The sequence below is a fragment of the Eptatretus burgeri genome, chromosome 9 (assembly GCF_056783735.1).
Source record: "Eptatretus burgeri isolate ZD-2024b chromosome 9, Ebu_testis_v1, whole genome shotgun sequence".
Taxonomy (NCBI): Eukaryota; Metazoa; Chordata; class Myxini; order Myxiniformes; family Myxinidae; genus Eptatretus; species Eptatretus burgeri.
In genome coordinates, this window is record NC_140969.1 from 74,238,590 (window position 1) to 74,251,089 (window position 12,500).

Genomic DNA, 12,500 nt, shown 5'->3' on the forward strand with positions numbered 1-12,500 from the left:
TATCATAGTTGGCGCTGTTGTGAAGAAAGACTGGAATAAAAGAAGGTAATTTATAATTAAGATTACAACAGGAATGAGCGGGACCTCTATATTTACCAGTAAGATGACAATAGTCTCTAACTTTAAACTCCTTAATTTCCCCCTCACAAATATGACAGATATTGTTCATTCTAAATTCTAATTTTTATTCTTTCATTAATTTAGTGAGTCTTATACAATCCTTTTCTAATCGTTTTACAAACTCTTGTGAAGCATTTTTTCCACGATAATGTTCAAGTTTGTTATACTTTTCTCCAACAGATGATTTGATATAATAACAGAAACCACAAGGAATATGTTTTTGATATTTATTTGTATATGGTTCTTTTGGATTAGGAGAAGCAGTATTTATCTTTTTAAGGATACACTCAAAATCAGCGTATATCACAAATGGGTGCATGATAGATTTATTATAATCTTCAAAAGAAATCTTTTCACCAGGTTTAGGCATTGTAATTACAGCTGATTTATGATTACTACAATATTTTGAATGTTGTTCTAATCGTTCTTTTGTATGAAATGAATTAAGACATCGCTTACAAGGATATATTTTGTTTGCTGTTCTGAATACCTGAGAAGAGATTAATCTTGATAAATTATTGATGTATGTGTAATGTGAATTCTTTCCAACACTAAAATATAAAAGGTCAATGTGTGTTTCTTCATTTTTATAGTTGTTTGAAATTTTTAATATTTGAATTTTGTTTGTATCCGTTAATCCATATACATTAATAGAAATATTGATCCTTTTTTCAAATTTAGGAATATCTTTTTATTGCATTGGGAATTTAAAATCTTTATTGTCCATGTTATTCATATATTTCATATATTGTTTTACTTTTTCTGAATTACTTTTTGGTGGATGTAAGTGAGCAAGAACAGACCAGAGAAAACATTTATTATCATTGTTCTTAATATTAACAACTGCCTTCTTTAGTTTTATTTCTTTTGGTAATTCAATACAAGAAGCTTTAAGAGGGTCTGATTTTATAATGTGTATATCTAAAAAGATGATTTTTAAAATATTAAATCCACTTCCAACCACTGTATTATCAACATCCTCCTCTTTTCTTGATAGTTCTTCATAAAAATCTTGAAATGATGTTATAAAATGAGGATCTGTTCTCATCTTGTGTTCTCATATCCATTTTCACTCCCATCTAAAACTTTAAAGTTTTCATTTCTTTTAATAACTTTTTCAACATCAGGTTTCACTATTTCAATTGATTCAGCTCTTGATGATGGACCGGGTTCTCCAAATTGAAAATCCTTATTTTTATATGCCCTTTAAATGCCTCATCAGTGTTTTTAATATAATAGTCTCCCTTTACTTTAAACTCATTTTTCTTGTGTTTTTGTGATTGAAGATGTTGATTATAACTACTCTTCAAAACATCCTTTGAACAGATATCACAATGTTTTCTTTCCAACTCAAGAGGAGATATTTGATGAAATAGATTAAATGTGTGTTTGTTGGTTCGGAGGTGTTTTCTATAATGTTTATATTCGTGATTACAAACATCGCAGTACGTTGATATTCTAATTCACCATATTTATAGAATAAAACTTTGTTGAACTAAAATTTTCTTGATGAAAATTCTCGTTTAATTTATAGGTGAATCTGTGCTTAAAAACATTTTATCCTCCAACTTTTTCACTTAATAAATACAATGTTTCAAGACACAAAAGACAAGTTTCAATCAATCTCTTCATCTGTTAAAGATACTGAGAAATATGTCAAGGATGTAAAATTGAACAAAGATAAATATAACAACTATTGATAAAAACTATTATGGTAAATAATATGAGTTCTTCAATTTCCTTCAGTGGAAGGGCTTTTAGTATACCTGGTAGAACATCAATTAAAGTATCTCTAACAAAAGTTTCTCCTCTCCTTCTAGTAATATATTCAAAACTAGAAAAAGCAATGAAAACAAGAAAAAGTATCAAAGAACAAAAACCTTATGGATGAAGCTTTAGAAAGAAAAGATAAGACCATCTGTAATATGCAAGGAGAAATTTGTATTTTTTTCAACAACCCTAAAGATGTAAATCCTGATGAAATAAAGGATGTTAATATATCAGGTGAAATGACATTTTTGCTCAATAGTAGTTAACGATAATTTTAAAATTACCTTTAATATAAAAAATGTTGTCGTTGAATCTGATAATGAAAAAAGTATATCGATATCGATGGTAATATACAACTGAAAGTATAGATGAATTTCAGTTTAAGTAAAGTTTTACTTTATAAATATGCTAGACTTTCCTGATTCTCCATATGACAAATTTGAGAATTGTCCTGCGTGTGAAAGACGGGGATTAAACACAGAGTCAAAAGCCTATAAACAATGTATATTCTGTGATTATCTTCTAATTAATGATAATAAAAAATATAAAAAGGAAAATAATTCTTTTAGATTTACACCAAAAATGAATTACTTTACAAGATTGATTAGAGAAATGAATGTAAAGTATGAGGATGATAACACACCTTTCCTTACAAGGGAAGAAACTGAACCGTATAAGAGAAATGTTCAAAGGATTGGTGTTGTATATTATTCATGGATGTAATTTTCAGGGAAATATCAACACAAGATATTGTATAAATAAAATAATGGATTATCTTGAAATTAAACCTGAACTTAGGATAAAATATAGAGTTTCTAAAAAAGCCAATAATAAATTAAATAACCTGTTTTTCAAATATATAAATGAATGATTTTTTACCTATTTGGGAAAATAAATAAGATAAAATTTAACAACCATAAAAATCTCCCAAATTCATTAAGATGTCTCATAGTTGGTTCAAGTGGATGTGGAAAAACCTGCTTACTTTTAAAAATGCTCCTCACTCCCAACTTTTTAGATTATGACAATTTAATAATTTTCACAAAGTCGAGTTTTCAACCAGAGTATCAACTACTCTCACAAGGTTTTAGTGCTGGTCTTCAAAAGAAGATATAATCGGTTTATTTAAACGTCAAAAAACCTAAATGATTATAACATTGAAGATATAATTCAACTATTTTGTGATACACAGAGATGTAAAAGAAATCAAATCCTATAACTTGTATTCTTAGTGATAATACGGATGATATACCGTCTCCCCAAGATTTGGATAAATCAAAAAGAACCTCGTTATCTTTGATGATTGTGTTAATGAGAGAAACCAAACGGTAATGGACAGCTACTACACAAGAGGGAGACATTCTTCTTGTAATTGTATTTATCTTAGTCAATCGTACTTTCAACTTCCTCGTCGTTCCATCAGAAACAATGCTAATACTTTTATTTTATTCAAGTTAAATTCAATAGATATCAATAATTTTTGGAGAGATAATTGTTCTACATTATGTAGTAAAAAGAAATTTGAGGATTATATGAAGCACACGACTGAAAATATAAATATATTGTTGTGAAACAAGATGAGATATTAAGGGATATATTTTTGTTTTATAAACAATTACATATATAAATGACAACTATTATTATAAATCTTGTGGGTAAATCTGCTTCTGGAAAAACTTTCATAAATCAAGGTTCTTGTGTAGTACAAATGAGAATATTGTAAAATTTACTTAAAAACACCCGTGATACGCATTGTATCAACAACAACTAGAGCAATAAGACCTGGAGAAGTAAAAGGTGAAGATTATCACTATATTTCAGTGGAGGAACATATGCGATTGAGGAATGAAGGTCAAATGTTTGAGGAGGTTTCTCTTGGTACAACAAAATATTCACATTGTAAGAGTGAGTTAAGGAAACTAAAATCTGGTGGTGTTGGGATATTAGAAACTAATCCAGAAGGAACGAGACAAATTATTAAACATCTGAGTGGAGTGAAGATTTTATCATTCGGTTTTGATGTTGATGAAGAAACTCAACGAAAACGTATGAAAAGCAGAGATGCAAGTATTAGTGAAGAAGAAATTACAACTCGCATTAATGTTAATAAAGAATTTGATGAAATATTTAAAGAAAAGGATTTATTTGAACACATCTACTTGAATGATGAAGAAAAGGAAAATTTCCCTGTTGATCTTTACAATTCATTAAATGATATTTTACAATAAATAAATGGATGTAAAAGAAAGAGCAAGAAGATTTAAGGAACATCAAGAGTTGGTTTCAAAAGTTGTAAAACAACAGGAAGACATAAAGAAGAAACGCAGACAGAAACTAACGGGCGAAGAAGCATTTGAAAGAAAACAAGAGAAATTTTTTAAACCACTTTTAAAAACTTCCCAAGAAAAAATGAAAGATGTTTCCACAGTTCCCACAGTAGAATATACTCCCAGAAAGCTCCAAATGTTGAAAGATTTCAGTCAAATGACGGAGGAAGAATTAGAGCATATTGGAGAATTAGAACATGATGAAGGTTTATTTCAACAACTGGAAGAGATTAATCAACCCCTGATTATATTGTGAATGCTGTTCAAAACAATGAATATTCAGCGGATTCAAAAAACCAAAGCAGGACTCATTCCAACAGAACAACCAGCAATATTTCATCTTGTTCAAGAAAAGGTATTGATATTTAATGATGAATTAAGGTTCTTAAGTTCTGCTCAACCCCTGTTAAACTAACTCCGAGATTAATGTTTCTTCTCACAAAGATGGAAGACAAGGTTCAACTGTGAAGGATGAATCAAAGTATATTGATAAACCATTGGATATGGAAAATAATGATGATAGAGTATATATTGATTTGCTGAACACTCTAAATTATAAGGTTATTCTTTTCTGGTAAAAGTAGGAAGAATGAGAAGGAGAAACACATTATTCAGGCTTTAAGTATCCTTGGTTCAGGTGTTAGTTTTCTTCCAAATGACCCATCGCAATTAGTTAATAGACTGTTATTGTTGTTAGGCAGTCAGAAGGCTGGAAATAACAATTGTTTTAATGAAGCATCAGCCATTTTAGACCAGTTGATGAACATGAAAATAATTAATAAATATCAATATAAAGACATTTTATCTCATATTAAATAAGATGAGAAGCACAATCCTTAGTTTCAATTTCACAACAAGCGACCACACATCTTCATTCCCATACCCACTACAACTTGACACAACAAAAGAATATGAGGCATCTTTATTGTCCATGGAAACTTATAATACCTTATTTAATATAACTGATAAAAATGACAAGTTTAGTTATAATCCCGGAAGTGGATACAAAACGATAACAGTCTCACCCGGAGCATATGAGATTTCTCAAATATCTTCCGAAATTGCTCGTCTTATGAAAGAACAGGGTGATGAACCAAAAAATATTGTTATAAACATTCAAAAACATACTTCAAAATCAACGATTAAAGTTAAAAATAACTACAAGGTTGATTTCACAATTGATAATTCATTTAGAGAGTTATTGGGTTTCTCCTCAAAAAAGATTGAAACTAATGGACGTTTACAGTGATAATGTCATTCAAATATCCTCAGGAATAAATTCGGTGTTAATTCACTGTGATTTGATTGATGGTGCTTATAATGATGGAAAAAAAACAAATACAATATTTTCATTCAGTGCATACCAACCCCAATTGGTTATAAATTTAATATGGAACCTAAAAATTTGGTTTATCTACCTGTGTCAGGAAAACCATACACAGAGTAAATTTTCGGATAACCGACCAAGATAATCGTGTGATTTCTTTTAATGGAGAAGTTATATCCATCAGAATTCACCTACGTGAAGTTTTCCAATAAATAAATACGATGGTTATTGTGAGGAAACACGAGTTGGGAAAATATAAAATAATTACAGGGGATGGGATGTTCCTTTCCCCATACTACAAGGGTGAAGGTATGTATCTTGGTAGAGGATACTATAAACCTAAGAGACAAAGGGTGTTGGACATCAATTTAGAGGAGATGGGATAATTGATACTCTAATGGGTATTGGTTCAACTATTCTTAAACATAAAGATCTAATTGGTTCAACTGCTTCTGCTGTGGGAAATGTAGCAGGTGCTGTAAAGTATAAAAGATGCTCAGAAGGAATCTCATATAAATTACAAGCAATAAAAGAAATTAAGAAAGGCAAAACTCAGTTGTCCCCCCCAAGAACGACAGAAAATAATTCAAATACTTGGATCAGGGTTTCAAAAGTTTTAACATCTTTTTCCTAAATAAATACAAGTATGGAAGCAATTGATAGTATCTATGATTTGGATGATACTATTATTATCTCAAACTCCACTAAAAAAGAAGATTACTTCAAGGTAAATGCAATAACTGGAACAGACTGGAATACGAATGGTACAAAGTTTTGAAATAAATAATCAACAAACCTATTTGAATCTCTCCGAAAGTTTCTTGTTGTGTAAATTTAAATTCACTAAAGTTGGGAATAACACAAACGCCTTACACTTGTAAATGATTTCTTCTGGAAAATGTTTGATAGTGTGCGTTTGTATATTGGAACACAAGAAGTTGAAGTCGGTTGATTATGTCTCTGCTGTATCTGAAATGATAAAATTTACACTCTATACATTCAGTGATAGAATGGGAAAGGGGTCTGTCGAAGGTTTTATTCCTGATATGTCAACGGGAACAAACACAGACCCTGGATATATTCAAAGGAAAGGAGCGTATAATGATGATACAAAAGCAGAAAATAGTTTTACTGTGTGGTGGATCCTCTTAAAGGTATATTTGGATTTTGTGATCATGATAAAGTTCTGTATGGTCTTAAAATTAGATTTCAACTACAAAGGAATGATAATGAAAATAGATTGCTTTTTGGTGTTGGTAATGCTTTTGGTGATCAGAATAAATTTGTAATTGAGGAGATGAGTTGGTATATCAGTGAATATACTCCTAATCTTAAAACAGAAAGAGATGTTGAATCGAAGACTTAACTCAAAGAAACCACTCAGTGTATCATACCTCAAAAGAAGATGTCAACACGTTAAACTCAATCAAACTACTTACACGTGGAATTTGGGTGTTCTGGAAGGAAAGCCACGATATCTGTGGATCATTTTTAAAAAGCCAGATGGTGATACTGGCACTGATAAGAATAATGCATTGAGTGATAATGCTAAGGTGAAACAACTTCGCGTTTCTCTAGATGGAACATTTTATCCACGAGATAGATTGGAAATTAATTGGGAAAAAAATGATTTTGCTGAAGCATACAAGTCTTACCAAAAGGTGTGTGAAAGTAATGGAAATAAAGAACCTATTTTGGATATGACAGCATTTAAAAGTTTGTATACAATCTATGCGTTTGACCTGAGCGCTAAAAGGAAACTATAAAGTCGAATCGAGTGGATACTTCCCTATACATTGAAAGAGGAGAGTGAAGAAGTTGATACATATTGTTTGCTTTTGGAAGAAACAGAATTGCAGATTAATACAGATAATGGTGTGATGATTAGTCTCACATAATTTTTTGTTAAATAAATGAGTGGCAAAGTACCAACTGGGGTATATGTTAATCAAATCAATCTTCATAAACTATCATCTTGTGTTCAAAATCAAAAGCCTTGTACGATTAACGTTAATACAATTCAGAGAAAAGGAGCAGTAAGAATTGATGTTTTTGCTCACAAGAGAACAGGTTAAAATCTAGAAACACACTGGCTGACTTAAAATTAAAATGACAAAACCAATGTTGAAAAAATATTCAATAAGAGAGACGAGTGGAGGATTTCTCCCATTTCTAATTCCTTTATTTGCTGGTTTAAGTGCGGTTGGAGCATTGACGGGTGGTATTTCAACAGCGGTGAAAACTGCCAACGAAAGGAAGGCCCAACTCCAGGCTCAAAAAGAATTGAAAGACATAACAAAGAGTTGGAGAAACAAATTAGTGGAAGTGGGCGTAATTGTAGATTTTGCTGAAAAACTTGAAGGTCTGCCTGATAAAGCGAGATTGTTAGTTGGAGATATGCTTTCTTCTATTGCACAAGCAGGTGTAAAATTAACGAAAAGAGGTAATGGATTATATCTTTCTAATAAATAAATGAGCATTGATGAGTGGTTGAAAGAATTTGGAAAGAATACAACATCAAATTTACAACTTGCCAAATATTGTAAGAAATTAAAAATTCAAAATGTGGTTATTTGTATGAGAGATGAATTAACAAATGTGCCGAAACATACAAAGAATATTATTACATGAACTTAGAAGATAATAATGGGAACGGTTCTCATTGGGTTTGTATTTTTAATAATCAAGACAAATATTATTTTGATAGTTTTGGTCTTCCACCACCTGTTGAAGTCATAAAATTCTTACAGAATGGTGTTTATCAAACATTTCAAGTCCAAGAATTAAATTCCAAGTGTTGTGGTCAATTATGTCTATATGTGTTATTTCAACTCAACAAAAATAAAAATTTTATGATATTATTTTTAATCTAATATAAATGACTTATGTTGGTAAAGATGGTTCTATCTTTGGTATATCTCAAGAACTGGATATTGATTTATCAAATTATTATACAAAGGCACAGGCTGAAACGACATAAATATAATATAAACAAAAATATTAACATGAAAAATGCTTATAAATTAAAAAATTATCCAAGCCCAACTGACGCGAATGACTTGGTGAGATTAAGCGATTTATCACAATATATATACTTGAATAAAACGGCTGTGTATTCCAAAGATACAGAAGTGTTGATATTATCTCCAGGTCATACAGAATTCATAGTTCGAATTAAAATAAATTTTTATAAAGAAGGGCGTATCGTTTGTATGAGAATAGAACAATGGGGGTATGATATGAATGATTTAGGTATAATTGGTCATTTAAAATTAACCTCGAAGACCTGGAACAATTAAATCAGTCTCGTAAGGAAGAATATTATCCACTTGGCACGAGAATGAGTTTTGTGGGTCCACGATTAGTAAACAACAAATAAAAGAATTTAATAAGGGTAAATATAATAATGGTTTTGCCCTTGTTTATCTCATGAAAACAGAAAAACAGGATTATATATAATAAGTAAGGAAATACAAAATGATTTAACTATGGGAAGATGGGGAGGTGTTTCGAGTGCCATAATATTATTCTAACATATATTTCTAATACATAAATGACAGCAAGAAGGCTTCAAGAAAATTATCATTTCTGTGTCCAAGCATACCTTCAAGAAAAGGGTATTCGGTATTTTAATAAATATGTTCTACAACATAAGAATGAGGTATTTTCAATAAAAGATTGGCATTATGCTGATGTTGATAAACCGACAACTTTAGATTTAATTAGAATGTTAAATAATGAAAAAATTATAAGGTTAAGAAAAGGTAAGGCTCTTTTAGAAATTCAAAAGAAATTTTATTGGTATCCTGTTGTAAAAAAATTATTTTCGATGCAGGAATAACAAGAAATCCTGATGAATATATGTATAATATTCTATGGGGTGTAAACGATTCAAGGATAGTAAGGGATGAGGAAGGAGTTGAAGAAGAGAGGGAAGAGGAGGAAAAGGAGAATGAGGAGAGGGAGAAGAAAGAGAAGGAGGAAAAGGAGAAGAAAGAGAAGGAGGAAAAAGAGAAGAGAGAGAAGGAGGAGAGGGAGAAGAAAGAGAAGGAGGAAAAAGAGAAGAGAGAGAGGGAGGAGAGGGAGGAAAGAGCGAGACAAAATAAATATCAAAATATGGAAACCAGTGAGATTCAAAAAGATTGGCGGCTATTACAGAAAATAACTCAACCCACCGAGGAGGAAAACAAAGAATTGACAAGTCTATTTGCAATACTTTCGACAAGACTATTAGCATCGACAAGATATGGATTTTAATTCAAGTTTTTTCTTAAATAAATGGAGGAGAGAGTGAAGGCATTTCTAAGGATTCTTTTTGTTTTAAAATTAGGATTCAAATGTGCATGTTGGAAACTAAAAAGGTTTTTGCACTCTGCAGGAATTTTTCTCATAAATAAATGAGTTATTGTCTCAAATGTAAAAAGAAAACTAATACTAAAAATAATAGGGTGATACAAAAAAAAAAAATCAATTTATCTGCAAACACAAACTCAGAGGAGATGTACAAAAGTTTTTATCAGGAAGTAAATTCACAACGACTGGAATACCAGGGGAATTACATCGACCAGGTTATTCTTTCTGTGGTCCAGGCACAAACTTGGACAAAAGATTAGATGAGGCAGACAATCTGAAATCCTGGAGTGAGCCCATCAATAGAGTTGATGAAGTGTGCATGGCACACGATATTGATTATGGGAATACCACAACGTTGGAAGAAAAGCATGAAGCAGATAGAGAAATGTTGTATAATTTGTCTCTGATACAAAATCCAACCTTGAGAGAAAAAGTTGATAGGTTCATCGTGAAGAAGATGATTAGTGCTAAATTGAAACTTGGACTTGGAAATTCAAAAAACTTATAGGCTCTAATGATGCCATTAAGACTGAAGAGCAATTAGCTGATGAATTACATAAACCAATATTCACAAAGTTTCAGAGAAGGAAAGTTTATTCCAAGGAAGTTGATTATATCTGGTCTGCTGATTTGATTGAACTCAATAATAATAAGGGGTACAAGTATGCTTTTACTGTTATCGATTTGAGGAGTAGATATGCGTGGGTTGTCCCTTTAAAAAACAAAACAGCTAATACTCTTATGTTAGCTTTTCAACAGATATTTAATAAAAGTAGAGAAAACCTAAAAAATTGTGGACTGATGAGGGTAGAGAGTTTTATAACAAGACATTTATGAATTTTCTAAAAAATAACAGTATTACATTATACAGTACCTTTAATGAAGGGAAGGCAGTTGTTGTTGAACGTTTTAATCGTACCTTAAAAGAGAGACTATATAAAAAATTCACACAACTCGGTTCACAACAATGGTTATCTTTATTCAGGATATTGTGGATAAGTATAATGACACGATTCACACGTCAACGAATATGAAGCCATCAGAAACATTTACAAAAATTAAAATATGAAAAAAGAGATTAATGTCAGAAAACCTAAGTTCAAAGTTGGTGATATCGTAAGAATATATAGGTGGAAATCTCATTTTGAAAAGAGTATTACTGAACGATGGGCGAAAGGAATTTTTAAAATTGTTGATGTAATAGATACAGTTCCTTGGAATTATAAAATATATGATTTGGAAGGGAAGAGATTTTAGGTTCATTTTATTCACAGGAATTACAAAAGACAAAGATAAATTGAAATTTTTTGACTCCACCCCTTTTTGACGCCACCCACACAAGCCCCACCCACACAAACCCCGCCCACACAAGCCCCACACAAACCCACCACACGCAAAGCCCACACAAGCTCCAATAAATTGAAATTTTTGACTCCGCCCCTTTTTGACTCCACCCACACAAGCCCCACCCACATAAACCCCTCCTACACAAACCCCACACAAGCTCCAATAATAAGCTCCACACAAGCTCCACACAAGTCTCACACAAGCTCCACACAAGCTCCACACAAGCTCCACACACACACAAGCTCCACCCATATTCACATAATTAGTGATTAGTTAATTAGTTCCCCCCACACACAACATGTTTATTTAATTAAAAAATTATCCACCCATCCACAAGCTCCACTCATCCACCCATCCACCCATCTCTCCACCCATCCATTGATCCACACAAACCTCATCCACATTCGCCCTGCCCACATAAACCCTGCCCACATCAACCCCTCCCACATAAGTCCTGTCTACACAAGCTCCACACAAAAACTCACACACATAAACCCTGTCCACATAAACCCCTCCCACACAAGCTCCACCCACATAAACCCCCGCACACACATCCCGACCACACAAGACCCACCGAAGCCCGCCCACATAAGCCCCACCCACATAAACCCCTCCACACAAGCCCCACCCACATAAACCCTGCCCACACACCCCGCCCACACAAGCCCCACCGAAGCCCCGCCCACATAAACCCCTCCCACACAAGCCCCACCCACACAAGCCCCACCCACACCCCGCCCACACAAGCCCCACCGAAGCCCCGCCCACACAAGCCCCTCCCACACAAGCCCCACCCCCTCATCTCTGTGCGCCTCACCTTTGACTACCACCTCCTCATCCCACCCCCCCCCTTCCCCACACACACATGGGGAGGGAGGGATGGGATGAGGGGTGATGGGTCATTGGGGGGCGCACCTACCCTCCCTTCATGTTTTGATCCTCTTCTTGTAATTCAGAATCAAGTAATTGTATACAAAACAAATATAATTTATTAATATTGAAAATATTAAATATTCATTTGCGAGAATGTATAATCTTTTCCCAGCAATCTTCTCCAGATGTCTTGTGATTTCGAAACTCAGACACCATATTCTGTTTTGAAACAAAAGTGGATAATAATTACATGGTAATATGAGTAAGCCTCGTTGACCACTGAATTAACACACCAGGAGGCCGACTCAGCCTGTCATCCTTTCAAGGTCAATAAATTAATTCCAGTGTACTGACAAAACCGCGTTCAAACTAATAATGCAACC

At 32.8% G+C, this 12,500-nt stretch overlaps 1 protein-coding gene and 1 long non-coding RNA gene across 6 annotated transcripts in view; one reads left to right on the forward strand and one right to left on the reverse strand.

The window, feature by feature from the left end:
* The window catches only part of LOC147020366 (ephrin type-A receptor 5-like), a 285,255-nt gene that overhangs the window by 73,076 nt on the left and 199,679 nt on the right, over positions 1-12,500 (forward strand). The gene's annotated exons all lie outside the window — the stretch shown is intronic.
* Positions 12,284-12,500, reverse strand: part of LOC147020368 (uncharacterized) — a 1,059-nt gene continuing 842 nt past the window's right edge. The window contains exon 3 of the long non-coding RNA XR_015062084.1: positions 12,284-12,336. This is a non-coding gene — a long non-coding RNA (uncharacterized LOC147020368). The remainder of the gene's footprint in view (positions 12,337-12,500) is intronic.